The sequence below is a fragment of the Dermacentor albipictus genome, chromosome 1 (assembly GCF_038994185.2).
Source record: "Dermacentor albipictus isolate Rhodes 1998 colony chromosome 1, USDA_Dalb.pri_finalv2, whole genome shotgun sequence".
NCBI lineage: Eukaryota > Metazoa > Arthropoda > Arachnida > Ixodida > Ixodidae > Dermacentor > Dermacentor albipictus.
The window spans coordinates 58,555,308-58,582,384 of record NC_091821.1 but is presented as its reverse complement, the minus strand read 5'-3'; the positions used below and the strand labels follow the sequence as shown (position 1 = coordinate 58,582,384).

The window sequence follows — 27,077 nt, the reverse complement described above, 5'->3', positions numbered from 1 at the left end:
TGCTGCATTAAAAATAGTTTAATAAACATTATTAAAGTTATCCGACGGCAGGATTCGAACAGATGACGTCTAGCACAGAAGTCCGATATTGAAACAATTATGCCAAAGATGCATGAACAAGCGGAACCACAGCAATTAGCAGCGTTTATGCATGCTTGCCCAGTCTTATTACCTTCTGCATTAAACAAGTATGAATTGCTTTGAAGTTTATTCCCGTTTAAGCACAGATTAAGCCTAATACACGAAGCCACAAAAACGTCTGAACCCCCAAGCATGAAGATCAGGGAAATCCATGCACTACACATTCCCCTGGTGGCTGAACGATCGCAACGCCGGAGTTCCCAGTATTGGTATTGTACGAAACTACGCAATATGCTATTGCGGGCGAGCTCCACCACTGGAAAAGCTAACGACACCGTCGGCGTGACGTGGCATGAGGGATCACGTGGACACAGCGGCCGCGTCGGCTGCCTCGGAAGCGCCCAAGCGAGCTCAAAACGAAAGTTTAATGTCCCGCCTGTGCCACGGTTCTGATTAAGTGGTGAGGCTTTACCGCCTTGGGTATCTGCTTGACAGAATTTGAAAGTACTATAATTGGTAGTGGCTGCCTTTGGAGGCGTGCAGCATGGTAGGCTACTGCTCGGTGCCGCAGTGCCGGGCGTATACGCAAGGGAGCCCGGTGTCAGCCTTATTCACACGTAGCCGCAGGGCAAGGAGCTGCGTGAAGCTTGGCTGGCGAAACTTGGAACCGGCAGACTGCCATCGGCTACAACTCGGGTATGCAGCAAGCACAGACGCGAGGAAGATTTCTGCTACGGCGCCGGGACTGCGCGATGTTCGGTGAGTAGCAGAAAACGCGCACTGAGACGCTGGCCCGCGCCCGCTGCCCGGCTAATGTCATGACGGTTTGGTCAATGAACTTGTTGATGCTATATACTGGGAAGTTCACTGGAACGGAGAGGGAGCGGTAAGACGCACATTAAAGAAAGGCACGGCATATGGTCATGTTCGTGTTATGAATTAGTGCACTGGATTACGAAAAACAAGCAGAGGGAAATCGCACGCTGAGAAGACCGATAAACATACTGTGCGACGCAACTTGAGAAATAATATTGAAATGTCCAAGAATTTAGAAGACAAAAAAGATTGAATCGTCGCGACGGCACATCACAGTCGCCGTAGCTAGGCGTCGAAGTCTCTATAATGGAATTATTTTTTTAACAGTTCTGATAGGGTCCACGCAACAATGGTTGCTAGTGTACTGTCAAATGCTTATATGCTACGGCCTAAAGCTTACGGCATGGTGCGAAAACGCGCTCACAGCGAAAGCAAAACATTGTGCGTGGACATGCATGCAGACGCGCAGTCGGTCGCTGCGAACCCGGCCGTGCGATCGCTGGATTGAGGCTACATTCTGTTTGCCACATTTGGTTATACAGACAGCCCACTATAAGAACATATTTCACATAGTTTACTCTCAGCGTTTGCCTACCTTTCAGGCAAGAAGCCGGTTCGGGAGACTCCATCGCGGCGACAGCGCGCAGTGGCGTTCACGTATTGGACGTATTCGTTAAAGAGATAGCGTCTGTAAACGATTCTGTGCTTTCAGTTTGCCCAAGATTATTATATCGACAGTCAAAAACTTCCCTCGTTTTAAGAGTACCTATACATAAGTGTCCAAGAGGGCTGCCGCGTGGTGTTTTTATTGAACGCAGTAAGCGAAACCTATGAGGAGCGCGCCGCGTGATCCCTCATATTATGTAAGGGAGGCGCTTCCGACAGATGGCGACTCCGTAACTCCTCCCCTCCAATACCCAAGGTTGGCCACCCACACAAGGTTAGCCCTTGCTGCCTGGAAAATCGGAAGTAAACAGAAGGGAGGAAAAGACAGGAAATATTGAAAGTGAGAGGGAAACACAGATTGGAAAGGAGGATAGGAAAAGGGAACTACTGATTTTTCCGGATGGGTCAATCCGGAAGGGCCATTCACGTGAAGCTGAGACCAAAGCGATGTGTTGCCTCCACCGAGGGGCCTTAACGGTACAAACACTCAGCATAGGCGCAACCCCAGGATCCCCTTTTCATAAGGTGGAAGCTTGAGCGAGTTGGTGATTCAATATCGACATTTTTGCAGAGCGCAAAGGACCAGGACTAAAGGAAGAACAACACAGGCGCTGACTTCAAATGATCTTTATTTGCGAAATTGCCAGAACTACATACATGAGCAAAAGTAATGTTTTTCGTTACTTTTGCTCATGTATATAGTTCTGGCGATTTCGCAAATAAAGTTAACCACCAAACGCCTGCTGACACAGACGTCCCTGCGGGGTTCTCAACACAGACAATCACGAGCACTTCGCATGCGATGATACCGGCCTGTACGTGTGTCCGTCCACTTGAAAACCACGCGACGGGATATGACTGCGTCGTTAGCGGTTCCACAGAAAGTCAAAGCGACATAACAATGTTGCCACAATATACGCGACCAATCGCGGCCAGTCGGTGCGCCGCTGAGGTTTAATCTACCGTTTTCTGGCCGTCTTGCAGTAACAGCACCTACACGTATCGCTGCTATCTGCTTTTCGACCGACGGCTATCGCTTAGCTTCGTTCATTGCAGCAACTTATGCGAAGAGACCTTGAAATTAAAGAACGAATCCGCTCTTATTCGTCTGATGCATCTTCGCGCCTTGTGCACGCATTTCCGCTCTTTTGTTTAGTTTTGCATTTTTTCTTTCACTGTTGGTATCTTGAGGAACAAAATGCTCATTAATTGATAAAAGCTTTAATGCACCATACTGGCTATGAGATGACATAGGCTGCATGAGGGAAAGTTTTGAGCAGCTGGCGTTCTTTTCTTTGAGGTGTACACAAAGTTCGGTACGCAAGCGCTTCCGCATTTCACCCCCATCGGAAAGCGGCCGCCGCGACCTGCGATACGCAGCAGTACGACCTAGATAGTGAACCACCATGGTAGGCAATAAAACATGGATGCGGAAAAGTGTCTGCAAGGGAAGCTCACCCAAGATCGTTGTTTGGGGTCTACCCTCATCCGCAGAACCAAGCAAATGTTGCGAGCGAAAGGTATTAACGCAAATCGGGCTCGTGCTTATGAGGAACCGTTAGCTCGGGCGCAACTCCGATGTCGCCTATTCAAATACATGTAAAACGCAGAAACGGTTTTCTGAAATAACCACTATGCCGATCCTAACCAAAATTGGTGCATTTGAAAGATTTAAATTTTAGTGGCAGTTGGAAGCGGAATTTCGACTTGGGACCTGAATTTTTCTTTGTTTTTAAGTTGGTAAGTTTGCAAAAGATAGAAGCAAAATGTTTACTAATTGGCAGCTCTGCACTATAAAAACAGGTATCGCCGTTCTGTAAACTTAATCCATTAGAGCATCCAGAGTAATCTCTAAGATAGGGCTGCCAAAAAAATTAGGCAGCCCGACGCTGCTGGTCCCTTTAAGCAAGGGGTGACGCGATAGAGTGACGTGCGCAGTGAATCCACCCCTTTCTCACCCCCAACACGCTCAGGAAGAGCGTCTGACAGCCGTGAACTGGAGCTTGAATAGCCGTTGAACTTTTTACCAAAAACATCCAGGATGCATCCGATTCTGGCAATCAGAAAAGGATGAAATCAGCCAAATTTATCGGAAATTTATTTACACTTAATGTCCACCGTTATCGCACTCAGACAGCCCAATCCATCGCTGTCTGAACTAACTGCAACATGTCGGCGTTCGTGCGTTACACTGTGCGTTTGATATTCTGCACGTATAGAACGACTCCGCAACAATCGCAAACGAAATGGAGACCCATGCCCAGACTAACCACAACGCTTGTTCGTCGCTGCGATGCATTCAATTCTCTGGAACGCCGAAAACGCGTGACGTGACTTTGTTGCCGCTATAGATTAGCACGTAAAATAACTTAGCTTTGAAAAAGCTTCCGTAACGAAAGAAAGCAGATCGTCGTTGTCGCCCTATCTCACGCAAGAACTTGTTCTGTCGTCATCTGGTGGTAACGCCGGCTCTGACGGCATATATATGCTACTGTGAGCGTCGCGGACCTGGTTTGGTTTGTACCAGATGGCACTGCGCAATACATTTTCGGCGCAATTTGCTTAAATAGAAAAGCACACGTTTGAACCTATTAAATATGGTAATCATTCATTGTGAGCTGTCATCCTCGCTTGGTAATCTTCCTATAGCGCAGGTGAAAAGTAAGAGTTTTCGGCGGGTGATATCGTGTATTCGATGTACTTATTCACTGACCCCCTATAATATTTGGGGTTTTACGTGCCAAAACCACTTTCTGATTATGAGGCACGCCGTAGTGGAGGACTCCGGAAATTTTGACCACCTGGAGTTCTTTAACGTGCACCTAAATATAAGCACACGGGTGTTTTCGCATTTCGCCCCCATCGAAATGCGGCCGCCGTGGCCGGGATTCGATCCCGCGACCTCGTGCTCAGCAGCCCAACAACATAGCCACTGAGCAACCACGGCGGGTACACTGACCCCCTATAGCGCCACCAGGACAGTCGGTGCAGCCATTGCGGTCACGACTGGTGTCAGCCGCATTCGTGCCGACCAGTGAAGTTCCACTTATCTGGAGAAGACAAATTTCAGGGTCGCAATAACGCAAATTCGGGCCCATAAAAATGTACGGGGACACGTATATGTCGAATCCACGGCGAGAGGGTGAAGGTGGCCGTACTCAGTGGTGGCACAGTAGTTTCCTGCAATAAAGCTACTCGAGGAAACTCTGGCGCTGCAATCATCTACCGCGAAAATTATGGTTACTATACAGTCGACCGCAAGCGTTCACGGACCATGCGATCGCGTGCGAAACGGCTTGCCTGCAGTACTTACGCAGCGCTAGAGGCTGCAAATGTGTCCTGCTCGCCGGCGCGTCAATTTTTTTTTCTTCGCTCGGCGCGACGTTTCCCTCTTTGTCACGCAACGCGCTCTTCGACAGCCGTGGCCACGCACGCATGTCTCGAGAGCAGCGTCATTGGAACGTAATACCGCCGATACTAGCCGCGCGCCGCTTAGCTGCGCGCGAGAGCGACTAAATAGAAGAACGGGGTGCAACACGAGAAAATTTACACGCCAGGCGAAAAAAAGGAGAGGACTCACTTCTGGTCCAATGCTGCCCCGGACCGCTGGGTGGCGCGGAAGCGCAGTTTGGCACGGGCTCGCGCGGTCCGTAAACTTTCGCGGTCAACTTTACGTGATTTACCCAACATTCGTGCTTGTGGCTTCAGGCCCTTCACGTGGCTTTATCTGCCTTTATTGGCCCATACTTCAAAGCAATCTACGCTTTTATAAATGCTGAAGGCACTAAGACTCTGCCAACGCGCATACCAACATTGCAGCGGTTCTGCCTGTCGAAGCGGGCAAATCGAAACGTGCCAAGCATCTCAACGCGCTGGCTCGCCGCGGGAAACTCGTAGTGGTGTTCTATGCCGCTTGTCGGCACATGCGTCCGGGGCGTAACGGCGTCAATATGGGTTTATATAAGTACTATAGAACTACTCTGTTCGAATCCAGCCTTCGGACAACTTTATTAATTTATAACGCAGTATTTTTTGTTGGAAATGACCCGTTTACAAAATCGCGAAGCCGATTACAGCGAGAAGGACGAAGTTTGTGCAAAGTCATGTACTAACCATAATTTCCACGCTGGCAGCTCCCGTAGACGCTATAGCGCTAGAGTTTCCTCGAGTAATTATTGCAGGTAACTATGCTTGGCGGAAGCAGTTGCGAGACTCCGTTTATCAGCTGCCCCTGAAAGGACACTTTTGTACGAACTTTGCTTTCGCCTTCGTTCATTCATAGAATCGACGAGCGTCAGACGATATGATTATGCAAAGCAGTGGGAGGTTACACTTAGAATGCTTACCAGGAGCTGGCTTGTCCGGAATATTAAAAGTGTGTAGGTCCCTTAAACAGACACTAAATAGAAACACAAATCAGTTTAGGCTGATAACGTATTCTTGCAATAGCACATTTGCGTTACTTTCATGGTGATATGTCGATTAATATTATTAGATGAGGAAATGAACAACAAAGTTCCGCTTTCCTTTTTTTTTTTTAATTTCGCGCCCGAAACACCAGCGCACGTATGTCAGTGCGACGTACGTCAACGCGGATTTCACAATTTTTTTTCGTATATAGGCGGTGACGGCTCAGTAAACGTTCTCGAAACTTGGCAAATTAACTATCAGGCTCTGTTCAAATACGATGTAGTCCATGTTCACAGATGAAGGATTAACCGAGCCCCGAAGACGACGTCAAAATGCATGGCACCACGAGAACTACGGGAACTTGAAGAGCGTTAGCACTTTTTTTTTGGGGGGGGGGGGGAGGAAGGCGTTATAAATCTTCAATTAAAATGTGGGGTTTACGTGCCAGAACCAAGATATTGGGAGGTATGCCGTAGTGGAAGAATCCTGATTAATTTGACCACATGGGGTTCGTTAACGTGCTCCCAGTGCACGGTACACGGGCGTTTCTTGCATTTCGCCCCCATCGAAATGCAGCCACCGTGGCTGGGATTTGATCCCGCTACCGGGCTCAGCAGCGCAATGCCAAACCCACGAAGCAACCACGGAGGGGGTAGAACAAGGAACGTTGCTGAAGCAAGTAAATAAATAAATAAACGACGCTTCACTCAAAGTGCGAAACTGTAGTTCACGCACGCCAGGAAAACCGCACCCCCTTCTGCTTAATTACACGGTTGATTGAGTGACACTGTTGAAACTGTGCACCCCCGTACGAGAGCTTCACCACATTTTTCTTCAGAATTGTTCATTGCTGAAGTCTTAATGCCTCGCCTAGCAAGAGCTCCGCACGACCGGTGCAATGTTTGCAAAGAGGCGCTTGTAGGCCGCAACAATCATTACATTTGAAGAGACAATTCTACCGCTCTTATCACGCGACATGCGAACACCTATACTTTTCGGCCCGAGTTACGCCGGCTCTATAGAGGTAAGCGCACTCTGCTAGCACGCAGCGTATATATACTGAGCACGAAATCCCAAGGTGGAGTGCGATTCTTAGTTCTTTTCAGTCTGCAGCTACTAACCTCAGCTACCCTCAACGCAGTGCTACATCAATGTAAGCCATGGAAGAGCAACATCTATAGGTGCAGAGGGGAAAAAGAACTATTTCGGTCTACTTTGCGCATTCAAATATCCGTAGCAGAAGGCGAACGGTGGGTGTCTCCGATGCACCGCTGTAGCGACGAGTTTACTCTCCCCTTCGGCCATTTAGGATACAGGTAAAACACTGGATTGGAGAGCATGTGCAGAACGAGCTACAACAAGGCTATAGGAGGGTATAAGGTAAGCGTCGCTTACCTTACAGAGCCGTGAGCCCCGGCTGCCGTCAAGTCGTCCGCGCGCGGGGAGGGCACAGACAGTGTGTCCGAAGGGTTTCGCAAGTCCCCGCTGCTCAAGCGTACGACGCGTCCTGCATTGCCTTATCAGCTGGGCGGGTTTAACACATACCGCTTCGTCTGTGTCGCTTATCTCGGAATTCGCCCTCGGGAAGTTTTCGAATTGTGCAATACTGCGGCATATATATACTCGCGAATGACAGACCACGTATTCTACGTGATTCCTTCGCAAGGGCGACTGCGAGAAGAAATTAACCGCCTCCCCACTCTTCCTTTCCACTGTATTTTGTCAAGAGCAGAGAAACAAGAACATAAGTTACTTGGCGCACCAGGTACAACAATTACAGTCGCATTTAGAAGCTACTTGTCGACTGTGAAATGCATTTGCCGAAAGGCAGGAAGCGGAATTCCTGGCATTATGAGGAGCACGTGAGAAGACCCCTCCCTTCCTCTGACGTCATCCACCAGAGGCCTGCGACGCCGCGTTCACGGAAGCGTCACGACACACGCCCGGCTGCTTCGCTGTTTCCGGTTATTTCACTTAAAAAAAAGAAACGAATTCAACGATCAGGTGATTTTGTTTAGTGCTAAGAAGAAGTGAGTTCTACAAAGCGCGCTGCAAGATAAAAAGAAAGGAAAAGAAATACCGGAGAGAGGGAGAACGGGAGCCGGAAATTAGCAAATCAAGTGGAGAACCATGTACAGTCGACCGATTCTTTAACAGTACCGCGCGGACGTCAAATGGGCGCCTGGTAAACGCTTTCTAACGGCGCGAAGCAACGCAGTCAGTCAGAGCCACCAGCAAGAGATCAACAAGCTCTTGATGATCTGGTAGCTTCGCGCCCTTAGAAGGCGCTCACCGTGGCCGGCTAATCGACGCTCGCGTGGTGCTGTTAAGGAATCGGGCGACTGTACATGGTTCTTCACTTGATTCTCCACAGTCCCTAACTGAACACCACGACGACTGCAGACACAGTACAGTGTTTAGCTCAGACGCGCAGTCTTTCGCCGTCCTCGTATTCAGTTACGGCATGATCCCACATGTGCGCGGCTTTGCCACCGCGGGAAGCACTGGGACTGTGTGCGCTGTGATCAGCGATGCTGAGAGAAGGTGGTCGCTTCTTGACGCATTTACCCACGTGAATGAATTGACCGCTCCTCATTGGTCGCCTCGATCGGCGACGAGCAGTATGCCGGAAAAAAAGAAAAGAATGAAAGAAGAGGACCCTATGACCCAGCTTCGAGAATTATTCGCTCCACAGCAGGAAGACGTTACTGCTCGTGAGGGGCGCGCTCTGTCAGCTGTGGCATGCCGCGCGTGTCTTTCTGCCAGTGTGGACGTGCCTTTACAGCGTACAAAGCGCGACTCGCTAGCAGTTAGCTTCATTCACGGTACTGGTGGACGACAATGCAATAAAGATCCCTCATTAACCATGCAACGTTAGTGACGGACCCCGCAAAGAGAGAGATAGAGTGAGAGCGAAATGAAGAAAACGGTATTACAAGGAAAGGAAGAAGGTAATGGAATGAAAGCATATTTAGCGCCAGCAAACAAAGACGTAAGGAAGACGACAACACAATGCGCTAACTTCAACAACTTGATTTTCAGGAAGTACACCTATATAAACCATGCACAGTGGACAGACATACATGCACAGTGGACAGACATCGGACAGACAGGGAGATGTCTTAATGACCGATTGCGGGAACATTGCCAAACTGTGAAAAATAAGCAAAACGGTCATCTGCCATCCCACTGTCAAGAATGCGGCTGTGCGCCGGTCTATGAATCCTGTCGGGTTCTTGCGAAGCACAAAGATAAAGACGTGCGAGAGATCATTGAAGCGCAGGCTATCTGGCGGAATAGAGACACGTGTGTTAGTGCCCCTTCAATCGACCTATTAGATAAGGAGACGGCTTTTTTGGATGGATAAGATTTGGATAAGGTGGCGCCACTGTGCATAGTTTATATAGGTGTACTTCCTGAAAATCAAGTTGTTGAAGTTAGCGCATTGTGTTGTCGTCTTCCTTACGTCCTTGTTTGCTGGCGCTAAATATGCTTTCAATTTACCAACACGCCCAACAAATGGCAATGCTACAATGTAATGGAATGTTCTGGCTATCCGAAAATGTGCGTCCTATTACTGTGTGTTGCGTGCGATAAAAGCGATTGAGCGTGCAAGGTTTCCTATCTGCCAAACGAAGCAACGAGCTGAATTCATGCAAATGTGCTGTGACGTGCGCTTATGCCGCTGGCGCTGCACATTGCTCAATCGTGAATGAGGAGCTCATTTGTCCGTAGTGAGTGAGTGAGTGAGTGAGTGAGTGAGTGAGTGAGTGAGTGAGTGAGTGAGTGAGTGAGTGAGTGAGTGAGTGAGTGAGTGAGTGAGTGAGTGAGTGAGTGAGTGAGTGAGTGAGTGAGTGAGTGAGTGAGTGAGTGAGTGAGTGAGTGAGTGAGTGAGTGAGTGAGTGAGTGAGTGAGTGAGTGAGTGAGTGAGTGAGTGAGTGAGTGAGTGAGTGAGTGAGTGAGTGAGTGAGTGAGTGAGTGAGTGAGTGAGTGAGTGAGTGAGTGAGTGAGTGAGTGAGTGAGTGAGTGAGTGAGTGAGTGAGTGAGTGAGTGAGTGAGTGAGTGAAGAGCAGGCACAGTCGAACGTCTCTATAACTAACACCTCTACAACAAAATGTCGTCTATAAGGAGGAATGATTCTGTCCCGGTTCTCTTGTGAGCTGTGCAGTGCGCGACATTTGCAACTAAGTGATCTGTGCACTCAGTTATAAAGGCGTTCTACCATAGACTGAACAATGATCAAGGCCTTTGGTATATAGTGCAGTTCAGATCGTCCGAGTCGACGTCGCGAAACTGATACAAAATTAGCGACAAATATATACCTAACCGGAACGCTGATCTTTGTTAAATGTATGGCTCGGCCCCGCCAATGCATTTCCAGCGCTACATTCCGCATCACAAAAAGAAAACAGAAGCAAAAGTAGTGCTGCAGCTACAATACAGAGACGGGGCCCTTCATAAAGAGAGAGAGAGAGAGAGAACGGAATTTGAAACATGAATAGGGTTGTCACAAAAAGAGCTTCTGCTCGTTTTCTCGGGCTGTTTTGCGTACATTCGCTTGTTTGCGGGACTGCGTGTGCGCGTGTGCGTCGTTATACTCGCATATTTGCCTTCCTTTGCTCGAGTGGAATTTCGCAGACGTCCTTGATATTTGACTACATTTAGTGTGTGTGTTTTTTCGGTGCTTTTCGGAGTTTCAATTCTTTTCGCCGCATAGGGCCTCCAAGATCACACCGGCACCGGCGCGACTTCGGAGGCCACGTTAAAGGTCAACGAGACAGTCTCCGCTCATCATGACCGAGGAGGGCAGCGCGCCTCTTCGCACAATCAGTTCGCAAAATTTCTTCTATCTACGCTATTACTACACTCTAATTAAAGAACCTTATGGTAGGAGCTCCCTCGACGGCAATTTAGAACTTGCAGTGTATGACCAAAACATTCAACGGGACCTGGCGAGAAAGCTCTTACCGATTACAGTAAAAAAACGCCGTGACGCGTCAAAATTCTTTCCACCAGTATAAATGCGTGCAAAACAGTCGTGATACTACGCCTGATGGCGATGTAGCAAGTATGTATCTTGCTAGATTTTTATTTTATTTTTTTACTCAAGAGACTCGCTTAGCAACATCGGAAACAATGGCGCTCACACATTGTTTCGTCTGCCGATATAAACGAGATCCCCGAAGAATGCGACGAGCGCACATGCGTCCCTTCTTTGTATCACGCCACCGCGTGGTCTGACAGAGCACTTGCTGCAGGTCATATCACGTCACAAGTGTCAATGAGAATATTATCGCGCGCCGAAGATCAGCGGAAGCAGCAGTAATGCACAGAATAGCGGACGTCTAATGATCTGGCAAAACGCCTGCTAGGAGAAACAAAAAGAGAGGTATAAGCTCACACACGCTGAAATCATTCCTATGCTAGTCGATCTGCGGGGTATACGCATACGCGAAGCTGAAAATATTGCTGCGGGGCCGGCAGGACCATCTTGCGAACGCATGACGATAAAGAGTTTTTCGTGGTTCGCTTGCTCCCTCTACTCAGTCCGGTTAAATAATATTTCCGCGCAGACACATAGGAAAAAAAAAGAAAATTTACCGCGTCCAGCTATGAGGGATTCATTCATAGGACTTAACGTCCCAAAGCGACACTGGGGCTATGGCAGATGCCGTGTTGTGCAAGGCGGCTACGGATTAATTACGACACCTGGGGCTCTTTAATGTGCGCCTAAACCTAAGTCGAAGAGCACTTTCTTGCCTTTCGCCTCAGTCATCGCGTCCAGGAGACAAAAGGCTTGCGATTTTGCTGTAATATACCGGAGCCATTTAAGAGTACACTCGGGCGTCAATGCAAGGTTGTAAGAGTTCCTCTCTCTTCCACGGGGCCTCGGCTTCCTCGAGGGCCTCGCTTCGGCTTTCCGCAAAGAGCGCGCCTCGTCCTCGATTTTCCTCGAGCACCGCGAATGGTCGAGTAGAACCACCCGATCCCTTTCCACTGTTGCGTCATGCTTTACGCATTGTGTCAATCACGCGTTTGTTCGGTACCCGCGCCGCGTTGAGAAATCCGCGCTCGCGGCTGTTTTCCACGCTGTGCGCGGCGATAGCGAAGGCCACCGAGTCCCGCTTTTATCGGAAGAGGGGGTGAACGAGGCTCGAAGCCCGAGGGCAACTCTCTCCTCCCCCCCTGTGGAAGGACGCGGGTCTAGGACGAGGAAAGAAGGTTTGCGCGCGGCGCATTAAGCCGATTTGTAATTCGGTGCGCGTGGCCACGACAGGATTTCGGCGCGATACGATGAAAGTGCGACGGCGGTCGCATCAGGTGCCACGAAGCAAATATAGAAGATTTCCAAGGACAGTTTTTATTTATAAGGAAGGGCGCAGAGATTGCCCGCCTCTTACGCTGGCTGCGCAATATTTTTTTCACGCACTCAGAATCGTTGACGTCGATGCCTCAGAGCGAATTCTTTGTCTGAACCACCCGAAAGAATAAACTGGGCTGCGAGGATAGGTGGCTTCGGATTAAATTTGATTACCTGGAGTTCCTTAAGGTGAACCTATTGGCGTTCTATCAGTGGACGAACGCGAGCACTTTCCAGGAACTCAATGAGCCGCTGTTCACCATCTCGCAAGTTACATAAATTATGCACAAGCGTTTTTGTTGTCCGTTCCCAATGGAATGGGGCCGCTTGGAACGCCGACAAAGAGGGTGGTGCGAACGCAGACATGGCCGACGCGGGCCGCACAGCGGAAAATCTTTGAGAAAGAGGGAGGGAGAGAGAGAATAAACCTTTAATCTGAGTAAGCGCAGTCTGCGCCTTAGGTGGGCGGCCTCCTTATTCCGGGTAGCCGCGGGTCATGGCCATCTCCCGTGCCCGTTCGATGAGGTTGTGCTGTCTCTTCGGGTCCGGGTCCGATAGCTTGACATCCTACTGCTCTTCGGTTAGCATTTACGTGTATACGGTGCCATTTTCCCCGACATATCACCATGCCGTATGGCATATAGGGTGTGTGGGACATTACGTGCAGAAGTATGGACGCTGATCAGGTGAAATTCGGCGCAATGGGATACCGTGGGCGTAGCTGTTGATTTGTAATTTCCTGAGGGTTACTGCCTCTTCCCTATAGTTAGGCTGGGGTGAGGTGGCGGGTAAGTGATGTCGAGAAGAAAATTGATTAAATTCTGTGGTTTTACGTAGCGTAACCACGATCTGATTACGAGGCACGCCGTAGTGTGGTACTTCGGATTAATTTTGACGTCCTGGGGTTCCTTTAGCGTGCACCCAAGGCACGGTACAAGAGCGCTTTTGCATTCCGCCCCCACCGGAATGCGGCCGCCGAGGCTTGGATCGAACTCGCGACCTCGAACTCATTAGCACGACGTCACAGTCCCTGAGCCACAGTAGCGGGTGATGAGGGGAAGAAAGGAGACACAAAGTCTTTGAGACTCATACTGAGCGAGGCATGTTGTTGGGCTAGTCGGTTCACAGATTCAGCTAAATTTCAAACTGCGCGACGAAGACGGGACATGAACGGAAACGTAGGCGCGAACAACACACTGCGCTTTGTGTGTGCGTGTATTCATGTCCTGTCTTCCTCGCGCAGTTTGAAATTTTGCTGAATCTACGAGAAACTTTTATTATCTACCTGAAAGTCGATCTACTGATATTGAAAATGGTGCCTATTTATAACTAATCTACTCGAAATACATATCTGAGAGACGCCGACGAGCCAGCTGTGGAAGGAGACGACGACGAACGCGCGAGCAGTGGCACGAGCACGTTCGCGTGGGACATGCGTATTTGTTGACGCGCAAGAAAAATACACGGAACCATGGCCATAAACAGCTTCGCTGCAAAAAAAAAAATCTCGCCTCAATAAATTTATTTAGATTTCGTATTCCTGTTTTGTACTTACTGGCCTCACGGGCCACTTCGCTTTCGTATAATGCCGAAGCCACGAAGCGATCATTTTCTGGCTACAGTCTTGGCATGCAACCATGGAGCTGACCGACGTGAACGTGCGTAGGTCGCACAGCATGGAGTGCGTGCCTCAGTCATCGGCTTAATTCAGTTGAATAGACTGCGATAAAATGGGACGCTTAGGGGTTTCGCCGTCCGAAAACGTTGAGCGGCTGTGCATGTATATACAGATGTCAACTGAAAAAACCGGACAAATGCATGTGCAGATTGGGAAGCAACACTCGTCGATTGTAGCAAACAAAGTCGAGTTGTGAACAATCTGTTCTCGCATCCAGGCAAACGCTGTACTTCTATCGACGTCGGGCGAGGTGAACATGCTGCCGAACGACTTTTCTGTTTATAAACCAGGCCGTGCCCGATTGAAATTGCCGTCCGATCACCACTTTGCGCCCACGCGTCGTCCTTACGGACACTGCAAGCGTTGCTCGTTTCCAAAGCTGCGAGACAGTGCTAACACCGAGAAAGAAGTATTCGCTTTTCCTTTCGTCTCGCGACATGTAAGAGTGTGTCGCCGAAGCATCTTGGCTCAGTTTACAACTCGATCCGCTTTCGAGCATTGTCGACCATGCGCCACTCCTTCGAAACTGAAGCCCCAGGGACAGCGAGGAGTTTCACATTGGAGAATTTTAGGTTTGGGGACGCAAGCGGCTTGCGCACGCAAGAACTAGGGACGACGGTACTGCGCATGCGCAGTATCGTGGCCCCTAGTTCTTGCGTACGCAAGCTGCTTGCGTGCCCTAATCTAAAACTATCCGTTATCTTTTCATGCATGTCTTGCCCGAATCCAAGTGTCCTCGGAGGGACCTTTCAATCGGCTGGCGGGGGGGGGGGGGGGGGGGGGACGCACGACACTCGCATTGCGCGCGCGGCTCTGTGTCGCGCACGTGTCGCCAACCACCCCCCGCCGACCAAGTTGGCATCAGTGCCAACGAGAGAGGGACGATGCCGGGCCTCCCCCATCGAGATGAGCGATGCGGTGCGGTTGTGATATGGACAATGCGGGCCGTACGCAGGCTAGCTCCGCTCTTTCCACCATTCTTTATCTTGCTATAGTTGGACGCCTCGCAATGTCGGCCTGCGTTTAGCCTCGACCTGGCATTAAGCAGTGCCACTCTAATCGGAACGCCACGATGACTTCTAGCGTAGAAACCGTAACGATTCGTAATGTTGCGAGGTAAACCCGTGCCGCAGCCTCGAATATTTAAATACTTTTGGGTGATCCGGCTTTAGCGGTGAATTACACCGACTCACGCCAGCATGACTTGTACCGTGTTTTGTGTGCTAATATACTGTAAAAATAAACAAAATAAAAATAAATAAAAACAAGAGCTCTGGATAAAATCGACTTATTTATTGATTAATCATTAAATCATTAAAATGGTTACGAATGATTAATCATTAAATCATTCGACCTTATCTAGAGCAGTTCACTGGACTCATCGGGTCGGGAAAGTCATACCGACCAGTATAACCGAAGTCAGTCACTCCGCATGTGTACATACACCTGAGCACACCCGCATCAAGTGTGCTATAAATAGGTCAGGGTATGCTATGTTTCGTGTAGCGTTTCCGAGTTAAATGCACACCATAAAAGGAAATATTGGCTTCGAACATCAGTGCTTCAGATTAGCTCCTTGTATAGCTTGATCGCGTTCCGCTAAGAAGCCAATGGTCAACTGGAGGTTATGGTAGACCCGAAAGCGCATTCGTCTAAAGGCTACAGCATATCCGCCGCTGCACAGCGGTGTAGTGCTTCATCGCATTGTATTCGGCATTTCGCCGAAACAAGATCACCGCGAGTTCTTGCCCAGGAAATAAAGAGACCTCGTGATCGTAACAGCTAACAGAGCGGGGAATCCACGACGCCAGCTTACTGCTCCGCGTATTCGCACGAAGTACCCGTACTGGGCCCGCAGCTTCAGAATTCAAAGCATCGACAAGGGTATAACTTTGCTCGAAACTTTTGATCGCCAGGAATGCCACACGCAGAAGCTCGACCATAGGAGCATGCCGGTATATATCAACAGGAGCCGTATTTCACAACCATCCATTTCATTTTTCATTCTTTTCGCTCTTCTTCATCGGCTCAGATGGGATTCGAACACCGCCGTGCCGTGCCTGTTGACGCGACGCATGATTTTAAAAAAAAAGTAGGAAGAAAAACGGGAATGTAAAAATGAAATTTAAGGTTACAAATTAAGGATCTTGAACAACCAGCTACAAAGTGACCTGTGTCGCTTTTGACAAAGGGAGTAAGTGCATAACGCGTTCGGCATGTAATCGGACGCGCGATCCTTCTGATCTCTCGTCGCTTGAAGGACATCGCCCTTTGGTAAGGCACGCGCTCTGTTGCTGTAATAAGGACGAGCGTGCGCAGGAAAGCCCGCGGCCGCCGAAAGCATTCGCGATAAAATATATAATCAGGGAACGCCTCCTTTGGAGTGCAATGACCGGACGCTTGTTACGATGGGAGCATGTTTCAGAAACCAAACGTCTACGAAGTCGAATGCGCAGATGCCTTCATTCTGCCTGTCTATGCGTAGAGAAGGGATTACGAATGGCAGAGCCCCTGATTTGGCCCACCGACATCATCCTTATAGAGTACGGCTGAGGTCGCAACTCATTGCTCCAACGAATTGTTGTCTCGCCGCCTTTATTTCGTGACACAGGACCACCGCGAAGGTAAAAAAAAAAGAGGCGTTTGCAAAGCCACGTAAGCTCACAGGTAGCGCAGCTGCGCAAGAACAACACGCAGGAGTGGCACAGTTATTACGACAAGTTCCAAGCTGAGGAGCTGTTAAGCGATGAACTTTAGCAGAACTTTTAAAGTATATACAGTTGCGAGGCACTATACTTCTTCGCCTGCACGGGCTTTCCCATTCACGTGTGTACAGTCGGTGCAAGCCGCAATACCCGTCGATTTTATGTTGTTCTTTTCCTTCCTGGGGGGCACCCTCGCTCCTGTGAAAGCTACCATACATAGTAACGTTTAGCAAGTGCAACTGTGTATCTATACAATTCGCCGTGTATTGCACAAGCACTCAAACCGACTACGCTTGATACTCCCGACGATAAGCAAGCAGATCAAACAGGCGCTCGATCGTATTGCGTTTCTGTACATTTGCACTGCAGGCCTGCAATACTTCGCGTATAACTACGATTCAATGTTCTCAGTCTAAGACCCCCCCCTCTCACCCTCACCTAAGAGAAAAAGAAGGTACGCCCGCTCCGCATTCTGGGAAAATGAAAACCGATAACGCAGGACCATGATACCCATAACGTATAACATAGCCCATAACAAAGGAGCGCGACGAAGCGGCGTATAAATGCGAAGAACAAGAAAAGTATAAACTGCATTTGTGCGAACACGCGCACTGGTCGTTTCATAAGGGCTCCATTTCGTCTACAACAACTGTGCACGTCAGCTGACGGAACAGCAATTTCTCGCATTTCTTGAGATTTCTGAACTGCACGTGGCAAAGGGCATCGCGTCGGCGGAGCCACTTCAAAACTTCTCAGCGGCCCGTTCTGCCGAAACCGTCGAAGCACCGCTGCCGCGTTCCCCGAGCTCGGCCTTGCACTTTGTAGGCCAGAGAGAGAGCAGGAAAGGAAGGGAGGGAGTTTAACCGGGTCACAACATTAGCTCGATGACATAAGACGTGTGCTACAAAGACGTACTTTTGTAACCGGCTGAAACTCGACTCGCGTTAACTTTTCCACAGCTTACCTCACATATATATGAAAATGATTTTCACATTAAATTAGTCCACTGCGGCGCCAATTTATTCTCTCCATTCAAAATTTACTCTCGTAACATTTCTTGTACCATCAGAATCATGAAAACCGTGCCCTTGCAGGGTCAATAGGGAAATTTCAATTTTTCAGTGAGTTTTCTCAACTTTGCAAAATATGCACTCCATGCGAGAACGCTTTATAGGAGATTCGATTTATAGGAGATACGAGAATAACAACTATTTCATGTCTAGCATACTTGGAAAGCACCTATCCAGACACTTGACGTAAAACAGTGCGAAAACAATGAAAGCAATGAACTCGTTCAGACAAGCTGACACTGCGAGGGCAATTAAACGCCCAGCCGTCTACCTTGCAACTCGTTTTACTAAAATACATTACACTTATCATTCAACCTTGCAGCACTCGTCCAATAAGGAGTGCTTCAAGATGTTTGCATTATAATTTAAATATTATAATTTTAATCGGTGCTTTTAATTTTGATGTACTACCTCCGCATGCACAATTGTGCACATAGCGCCTGAAGGGGTAGCTTCGCGGTAACGTTCCTTTAATGCTCAACAGTTTCGGTCGGTGGAGCGACCTTCGTCAGGGGTTACGGACCTACCGCGAGTGTGTCATACATATATAAACGAGAAGAAATGAGGTTAACCGAGGGGCCCGATTTTTATTAAGCATATCATAAGAAATATATTATAGATGCGCGTGATCCTACCACTCGGCCACGGCTTCCGGGGCGATATCATAAGAAGCCAAAAAACATTGACTCCAAGGACAACATAGGGGAAATTACTGGTACTTACTAAATGAATTAAAGAAATGATAAATTCATGGAAATGAAAGTGGATGAAAAAAATTATGCAGATCCAACGCACTGTGGGAATCGACGTAAGCGAAGCTCTCTGTGCTGTTTGCTTTGATTGACGATAATTAGCGGTGATGTTGACGGCGAATGTTTAATTTCTTCAAAATTCTGTCCAACACAAGAGTGGCAAGTTGATGTTCAACGTTACCTTGCGTGCACCATGCACTGCTGTCTGCCTGCGTAGTACACAAAAACACAAAGAGAGAGGTGTTTGCTTGAGACGTTGTCGCCATATTTCATAACTTCTGAGAGGGTTGAGCATTGTCATTGCCTCACATGGCACATCGCATCGTGGCAGAAGCATTAAACTTGAATTTGCCCGCCGTGGTTGCTCAGTGGCTATAGCGTTGGGAGGCTGAGCACGAGGTCACGGGATCGAATTCCGGCCACGGCGGCCGCATTTCGGTGGCGGCGAAATGCGATTTAGGTGCACGTTAAAGACCCTCAGGTGGTCAAAATTTCCGGAGTCCTCCACTACGGCGTGCCTCATAATCAGAAAGTGGTTTTGGCACGTAAAACCCTACAGTTTAATTTTTTAAAACTTGAATTAGATTATTGGGCTGTACGTGCAAAACCACAATCAGATTATGAGACAGGTCGTAGTGGCGCACTCCGGATTAATTTTGGCACCGTGGTGTTCTTTAACGTGTCCGTAAATCAAAGTGCGCGAGCGTTTTTTATTTCGCCCCGGTCGAAATGCGGCTGCTTCGGTCAAATCCACGACCTCAAGCAATGCCATAGCCGCAAAGCTATCGCGGCGGGCACAGAAGTGTTGATCTGACGTGCTACCGCTTCCGTTGTGTCACCTAGACCCTGCGGTGCGCTTTAATTAATGCGGCTCTGCTTATGCACGCCTTGCGTAAGTTGTCCGTTGGACATATTTGCATGGTTTTATTTTTCAGAAATAGCAGAAACCCACCGTAACGTACCTTGAACTTAAGTTTATCAAGCGTTCCCTTGCCTTCGAGAAGATAGGGGGTCAACCTAGGGGCCCGGTTTTTATTAAGCATATCATAAGAAGCCAGCAAACATTGACACGAAGGGCAACATAAAGGAAATTACTGGTGCTTAATAAATGAATGGAAGAAATGATAAATTAATGGGAATTAATTACCTGCGGAATGGAAATTACCTGCAGCAAATTGTTTTCTTCATGCACTTTCCTTTCCGTTAATTGATCATTGTTGTAATTCATTTAGTAAGTACAAGTAATGTTCCCTATGTGGTCCTTGTGGTCAATGTTTAAAAAAATTAAATTATGGGGTTTTACGTGCCAAAACCACTTTCTGATTATGAGGCACGCCGTAGTGGAGGACTCCGGAAATTTCGACCACCTGGGGTTCTTTAACGTGCACCTAAATCTAAGTACACGGGTGTTTTCGCATTTCGCCCCCATCGAAATGCGGCCGCCGTGGCCGGGATTCGATCCCGCGACCTCGTGCTCAGCAGCCCAACACCATAGCCACTGAGCAACCACGGCGGGTGGGGTCAATGTTTGTTGGCTTCCTATGATATATATATATATATATATATATATATATATATATATATATATATATATATATATATATATATATATATATATATATATATATATATATATATAAAGTGTCATTCACTCGCCGGCGGGCACCCCTGTCAGCGCATGCGGTAGACCAGACGCCATTTGATAGCCGGATGTTACGTGTATGCAACCACGGAATGCACGCAGCAGGCAATGCGAACGTGTGTAGGTTGTGACTTGCGAATCGTGGAACTTAAGAGAAGGAGGAGCACGCCTCCCGATAGTGTGCACACTCGCCTGAATAAGAAGGCGACGAGAGGGCGACGCCTTCCTGTCCCCCTTCCTTTGTTGTCAGCTCTCTTCCCGAACATGCGCTGACTCCGCGCAGCGTTCGACACACAAGCGGGCGCGATTCGGAGCGCATGCGCAACTTCGACGAGGCGTAGCAGCATATCTGTTGTCGTTGTGCGCTATCGAAATCGCCGCGAGGGGCGTCCTTCAGCCACGTGGAGGCTTTATCGAAGCGCGATACGTGTGATAGGCGGCTATCACCGAGCGATGCGGTGCAGAGGCACTCGCGAGGGCTCGCTGGGTGTCACGACAGCCACGCCGGTCACTCGTCTTTTCAGTTCACAACGCGGCACGCTACTCCAGAGAAGGCAAACTGAAAAGTAATTATAGAAAGTGTGCGCATCCAAAGCGCATGTTGTAAACCATGTGAATCGAAATTATCGCGAAGCGGGTAATTAAGAGCTACATGCAACTAGATGCCGACGCGTACAATTGTCTTTATTTCCATTTTGTGCAACGCGTAATTTCATGCAATGTTTATGCGCTGCACAGGTCACAAGTGTGATGTCATTCTATGCTTATACACTATACACTGTTCATAAGATATACGCCGATAAGTAACTACCAGTTTAGGTAGCTGCGCACTGAGACGTCGACAATGTTTGATCTTGTCGGGGGAAGAATGGTGAGGAGAGGTGCAGTGCAGACAGAAAAACGGCACATGTGTAATATATACCACAGTACAGGTGCAAGTACACTCGGTCACAAAATTTTACGGAACACAAAATCTGAGAAACAGCTGAATGTCCGCGCAGCCTCACAACGCAGCCTAGTATTCGCATTTACAGCCTCTACCAGTATATGTGAAAAACAATTTGATGTTCTGTTTTACTGACTACTGTTACTGGCTGCTCGGAAATTGAACACTTTCTGAGAACCCGTGGTCCGTAAACTTTTTGTGGTTGGCTGTACATTTCAAGGCTTCTACACCCCCTGCGTCACAATGGCACACACCCATTCTGCGGGATTCTGAGAAACACGCAGATCGAACGCTATGTTGGAAGTCTTAATGACGCGACGCTTGTTTGAGCTAGCGAAGTAGCAGCGGCAGCGATTGACACGCGCACGGTCTCGTTGCTGTTGGCTCACCGCGTCACGAAAGCGATGGTGCTTGTCAAGGGAAGAACGGTGATGGGATGCGTACGGCACAGAGGAGCACATCACGTGTCTAAGTGCATTTAAGACTTCTATGCCCATTGTGCCCCATTGGAGAATGCCCATTCTGGGGATTGTCCAAGAATGGGCACAACCCCAGTGGCGTAACAATGGTTTATAAACTGAATGTACCAAAAATCAAGGAAGCCGTTGAATATGCAGCGCCATTTCATTAAGAAGCCCGCGCGCTTTAGATACACACGCGACCACATTATATTTACAGGCTTTATGTCGCGATTTATTGTTTGATTACGCAGAACGGAGGCGCGCTCACTGGCGCTACGCTAGTCGAGGACCGGCGGAGAGGGGTGTAAGCAAAGAAAGCTTCGCTCGAGAAGGATCTCTATTGCTATTAGACGAGGTTCTCAAGTGAAGACATGCACATGCGAAGTCGTGAGGAGCAGTAGTGGAACAAGGCATAATGTTGCTACAGCCAACGATTCGACAAAGCGAGTTGCCTCGTTCAGGGCCATAATGGAGATAAGCATACCTTGAGAAAACGTCCTTGTTCCACTACTGGTCCTCATGTCAAGCCTCCATCTTACTGTGAACTTCTCGGTCTTGTTTTGATTACAGGCTATGTATAGACATGAAGAACGCCTCCTGTCTACTTCGTGTGCCTTAATTTGTGCCCCTCGACTATGAGTCACCACAACAAGAAGTGCTCCCAAGATCTTTATTGTGCAAAGGAGGGGTGGAGGCCCGCTAACGTGGGCTTCCACGATGACAATTTAGCGACTAATACCGGTGCGCAGCAAGACAGAACAAGGACAGACCGACAAACTTCAATAGTTCAGAACTTGTCTCGTATTCGTCCTTCGACTTACGTGTGCGCCGTCTTCGCTTATGCACTTTTGTTCCAATCATTCTCGTTACGACTTTTGCAGCTGTGTCGGCGGGAAATTTCCGTATAATTGCAAGGCTTCACTCGTTCACTTGAGCGTGTGAACCGTGCATTACTCCCAAGCCCAGTAACGACCATAATCATAGAAGCAGAGGTACCTGAAGAATCTCAAGAGGAACCAGGAGTTGAGTCTCCGCCTTGCTCTGTCTAGCTACAGCAATGTTTGTGTAGAGTTTGCCGTTGTGCTGAAAACAGTATTTTAGTTCGAGCAAGCCAGGTGAATAAACTAGTGTTTCTTGACAAAGGGTCAATTGATGAATCCAGAGAGATCGATATATATAAAAAGGAACAATTAGCTCTCCGCACATTAAGGTGCAAGGAGGCAAACGTAAGTGGCAGCTGTGCTTCAAGGAACAATTGCCGCACTGCCATCCTCCTTTGCATCCTTAGTACATGCACCTTCCCTAATATCTTCAGTGCTGCGGCTTCAGTTTGCTTACAGGGGTAGATTCTGACAAACTTAACGGCTCTAAAGTAATGATGAACGAAAAGACAAATAAAGCGCTCGTGTACCTAAGTGTGGGAATTTTCGCGCAGTCATCACACACACACACAAAAAAATGAATTGCGGGAACAGAAGAGCACCGCCTTATCGGGCAACAATCACTCTTCTAGTAAAAGGTGAAAAAACAGCTAAAGAACGCAACGCGCACAGGAACGGAAGACGACGGGAGGAAGCTGGACTAACAACTGAATTTTTAATGTATTATTTATTTGTTACTTCCTCAATAAATTTCATTTGTTAGTCTAGCTTCGTCCCGTTCTCGTCTATTCCTTTGCACGTTGTGTTTTTAGTTGGTTTTTCACCTTCAATCATTACCAACTGGACGAGATTTCGACCTTGTTGGATCGCTGTTCTTTTCGCACAGGAAGATGCTTTGCCACATAGTGCTAAGTCACTGATCACGATGAGCTTTTTCCCGTGACCAGATAGGCTGAAAATATCTTTTTTTTTACACAAGGTTTTTTCGGGCGAGTGTGCTGCACTTAAACTCGATTCCCGCTGCCATTGGGGAATCTACATTGTGCATACGAGTGGACTAGAGTCGTTCGGAGTGTCAGGGGCAAAGGGAACATCTCAGCGGCTCAAGAACACTCACACCATCTTCGACTGGCCATCTCGAAGCGTTCAGGAAGAGCTACGACGGACAAGAATTAGTGAGACAGCATTCACGAGGTAAGAGAGTTGTAGTATAGCGATAGCCGCTCTTCCTTATCGCCGTTATTGCCCACTAAGTGACATTAGAAACTTTCTTCGCGTCTGAGCGCTGCCTCCTACAAGGAGGGACTATTTGCAATCAAGTCATGGTGTGTTGTCTGTGACGTGCACTGTGCGTATCGTCTCATTTCTCATCAGCCCAAGCTGGAGTAGCAAGCCAGACAAACCGTTTCAGGATAAGTTTAAAAGCCTATCTCTCTCACTCACTCTCGTGTGAAGCCCTGCGCACCGTGGCAAATCTTATCGTTTGTTTTTAAACATGCGTGAGGCAGTTTCTTGCAAGGGCGAGAATATGAAATTGGCGAATGTGAACATCTTCAAAAGGCCGCCATGACACAGTCTCCCACCCCTTCCCTCGCTCTCTTTTCAGAAGTTTTGCACTAAGTACAATGTCTCGAGCTTTGGCAGAAAAACATTGTAAGGTTTAAATATCGGTCCATCGCTCAAGACGGGCAGTTTATGCTATTTTTTCGTAATGTATACGACGATACTCGTGTCGTGTTTCGCGTGTAATGTTGCTTTAGTTTAAACACGTTAATTGGGCCAGTTTCTACTTACTCAACCTTGCTAACCGCCGACAAGCATTGGCAAGAGCCTTGGCGCTTAGAGCCAGTCAGATGTTTGTGCCTAATTTGATAAACACCGGGGTGCTTAATTTACTATGGTAAAGATGAAGTGGTGATATCTGTATGAACAGCTACCTGCGTTTTCTTGGTTTTTTTTTTCGTTTCTCTTTTTCGACAACCGACGCCCATATAAAATGCAGGGCTATGGAAGATATGATCAAAGATAATTTTCTCTGTATTAACACTCTCCGAAGAGTGCCAGAACGCATTCAGAATAAGAAAGAAAAGAAACAGGTAGGCTGTTCCCCCGACCACCGGTTTCAACAATGATTCATTTCTCTCGGACCCGGCGCCGAAGGACGGAGTAAACCGAGAACAAGCTACACGGGTGCGAGCAATTTGCCTTTACAAAGCTCGAAATTCACTGCTAATGAGCACGCAAGATAGCCTGCGAAGCCACTGGAACAAGGAATAAAAACGACAAGAATTTTCTCGAATGCTGGCTGTGCCGTTTCACTCCTTCCTTCGGCGCAGGGTCCGAGAGAAATGAATCATTGTTGAAACCTGCGGTCGGGGGCGACCAGCCTACCTATTTCTTTGAATGACACTTGCGAACTGTTTGTTTGGCGCGCGAGAGCCAGCCTGACGCAACGGTTGCGCGAAGGGTGCCGTTGTTGCATGCGAACCTACCTGGCACGAAACTTTTGCCGCCTCGCTCGAGACCGCCGGCGTTGACTCGGGTGTCCCTCGGCGAGTTCGCGCTGAAGGCAACAGAACTGACACTCGCTGTTTGCTGGCCGGCTCGCGCGTCCGGTCGCTTGGCCTCTCGGGAGCGTCCGCGTGCTGGTGCGCTTTGCGGAGCGAGAGCGCGCGCTGCGTCTCCGGCAGCAGTCGGTGTTGAAGTGCCTGCACGGCGCAGCCGGCGTACCGCGGGTGCTCGCTCCCCTTCGGTGCGGACGGGCGGAACTGACGCGCTCCCCTTCGGCGTACGACAGATGACTAGGCGGCCACCAGTGCACGTGCACTCAGCGGAGACACAACTAACACCCTCCTCCTCCTCCTCCTCCTCCTCCTCATCCTCCACATCCCTTCCGACCGGGGCAACCCTCCCTCAACACCGATTGCCGATCAAAGGCAAAGCGCCGGCGGGTCGACAACGGCTTCCCCCGCCCCCTCTTCCAGCACAGTCGGTCGACTACCTTCCGTCACCCCCCCCCCCCCCTCCCACCTCCCACCCCACTGGAAAGACCAGCGACTCTCCTCAGACCGAAGGATATCCCCGGCACTAGCCGGCGCGCAGGAGAACGAGCAGCGGAAATTTGGCAGCAGCCACTGATTGCGCTCGTCGATTCCTTTTTCCAGGGGTGACAACTTTCCACTTTTGTTTCCCTTACGCAGCGCGAGGACACACTCGGTGACATGAGAGACGGTCTGGCTGTTGCCAGAAAGGCGTTGCATGCTCGAAGGCTGTATATAGTAGGGTCATCGTCGAATGCTTGTTATTGTATAAGCTTCTGTAACCGGTCGCCGAGGCTGCCTCATACAAGGAAGTCTGCGTCTCAAGAGTGTCTGCGTGATGCATACTGCCGTACGGTGAGAACGATCTTATGATAAGCTGAGCCTTTAAGACTGATCCGAACTGGGTCCAGTTCGCGAGAGCTACAATAAGCTTTATTTAAACGACCAAAACTCCGCGTCCAGGCTTTTATTATTATCTTTATTTTATTTGAGAGAGACAGAGAGAGAGAGAGAGGTTTTCTCTATGGTAGAGTGCATTAGCCAAACATATTTGTGCACTTACATTTCGAAGCGGCGAGAATGAACGAAGCCGGCCTGCGATCTGATGTAACACGAATACTGCTATAACGTTGCCGGTCGGCTCGTGGCAACATTTCTTCTTTCAATACACTTTCAAGGTCACTGAGTAGTAAATACAGTGAGATATTACGCCTTGGTACCTGCACAACCGATGTGACGTGCTTATTGAACTGCAGCTAAAATGAGTGTAAGCCGATACACGTGGACCAAGTATTTTTTTTTTCTCTCACATCAGGGAGGAGCTACACGTGACTGCGTTATTAAAAGCAAATGTCTCATGAAAAAAAAAAGGAACAAGAAGAAAGTAGAACTTAAGTTTGGCTCCACGGGGCGACGTTTTAAGTTTCAATTCACGCCTTCGAAGGCTGTTTGTACAAGACACGTGCACTCTAGACGTGCTGCAGATATGTGGAGGCAGCTCTGCGCAGCCGTTTGCTTTGCGCTTGCCAGGCAGTGCACGCTACACACAGCGAGCTGCGCCTGGAAATTACTTGGTATGCTGCGAGTTCTACAGACCGACGACACGTGTGCGAGAAAATAGGGATCCGTTACCTTCGATGTTGTGTCTGTCTAGTTCTTTAACGCGCCAATACGACGTTTTAGCATAGAACTGTCCGGTATCGCGATTCGCGCCAGCGCAAAGTCATCTGCACACCCGCAGCCATTCCCGGCCGCATGTGCTGATCGACCTGCGTATTGCAGCGGCAGATCGATCTGTGCGAAATCGTCCCGAGTAAAGTTTTGTTTGCGCGAACGTTTCCATTTCGCTTGTCAGAGCGGTAACGCTGTGGGAAAACGTTCTAAAACAACCGATTCCGCTTACAACGAACTGCAAAATGGCCGTGCATGCTCTCAGTGTGCGCCAGGCTATCCGCATGCAGTAAATGCGCCAAACTCGGTGCCAAGCGCACACAGTTTCACGCTATAACTATTTTTAGTGCGAAACTTTACGGATGGATGGATGCGATGAGTGTCCTCTCTGAAATTG

General features: G+C 48.7%; 1 protein-coding gene across 2 annotated transcripts in view; it reads right to left on the bottom strand.

The window, feature by feature from the left end:
• LOC135899374 (sterol O-acyltransferase 1) overlaps positions 1 to 25,232 on the bottom strand; it is a 68,665-nt gene extending 43,433 nt beyond the window's left edge. The window contains exon 1 of one of the 2 annotated variants that reach the window (XM_065428634.1): positions 24,962 to 25,232. The gene's annotated coding sequence lies outside the window, so the exon portion shown is untranslated. Of the gene's footprint in view, positions 1 to 7,368; positions 7,914 to 24,961 lie in introns of those variants that run through there. The other variant, XM_065428633.2, reaches the window with a different exon arrangement.
• Between the last annotated feature and the right edge of the window lie 1,845 nt (positions 25,233 to 27,077).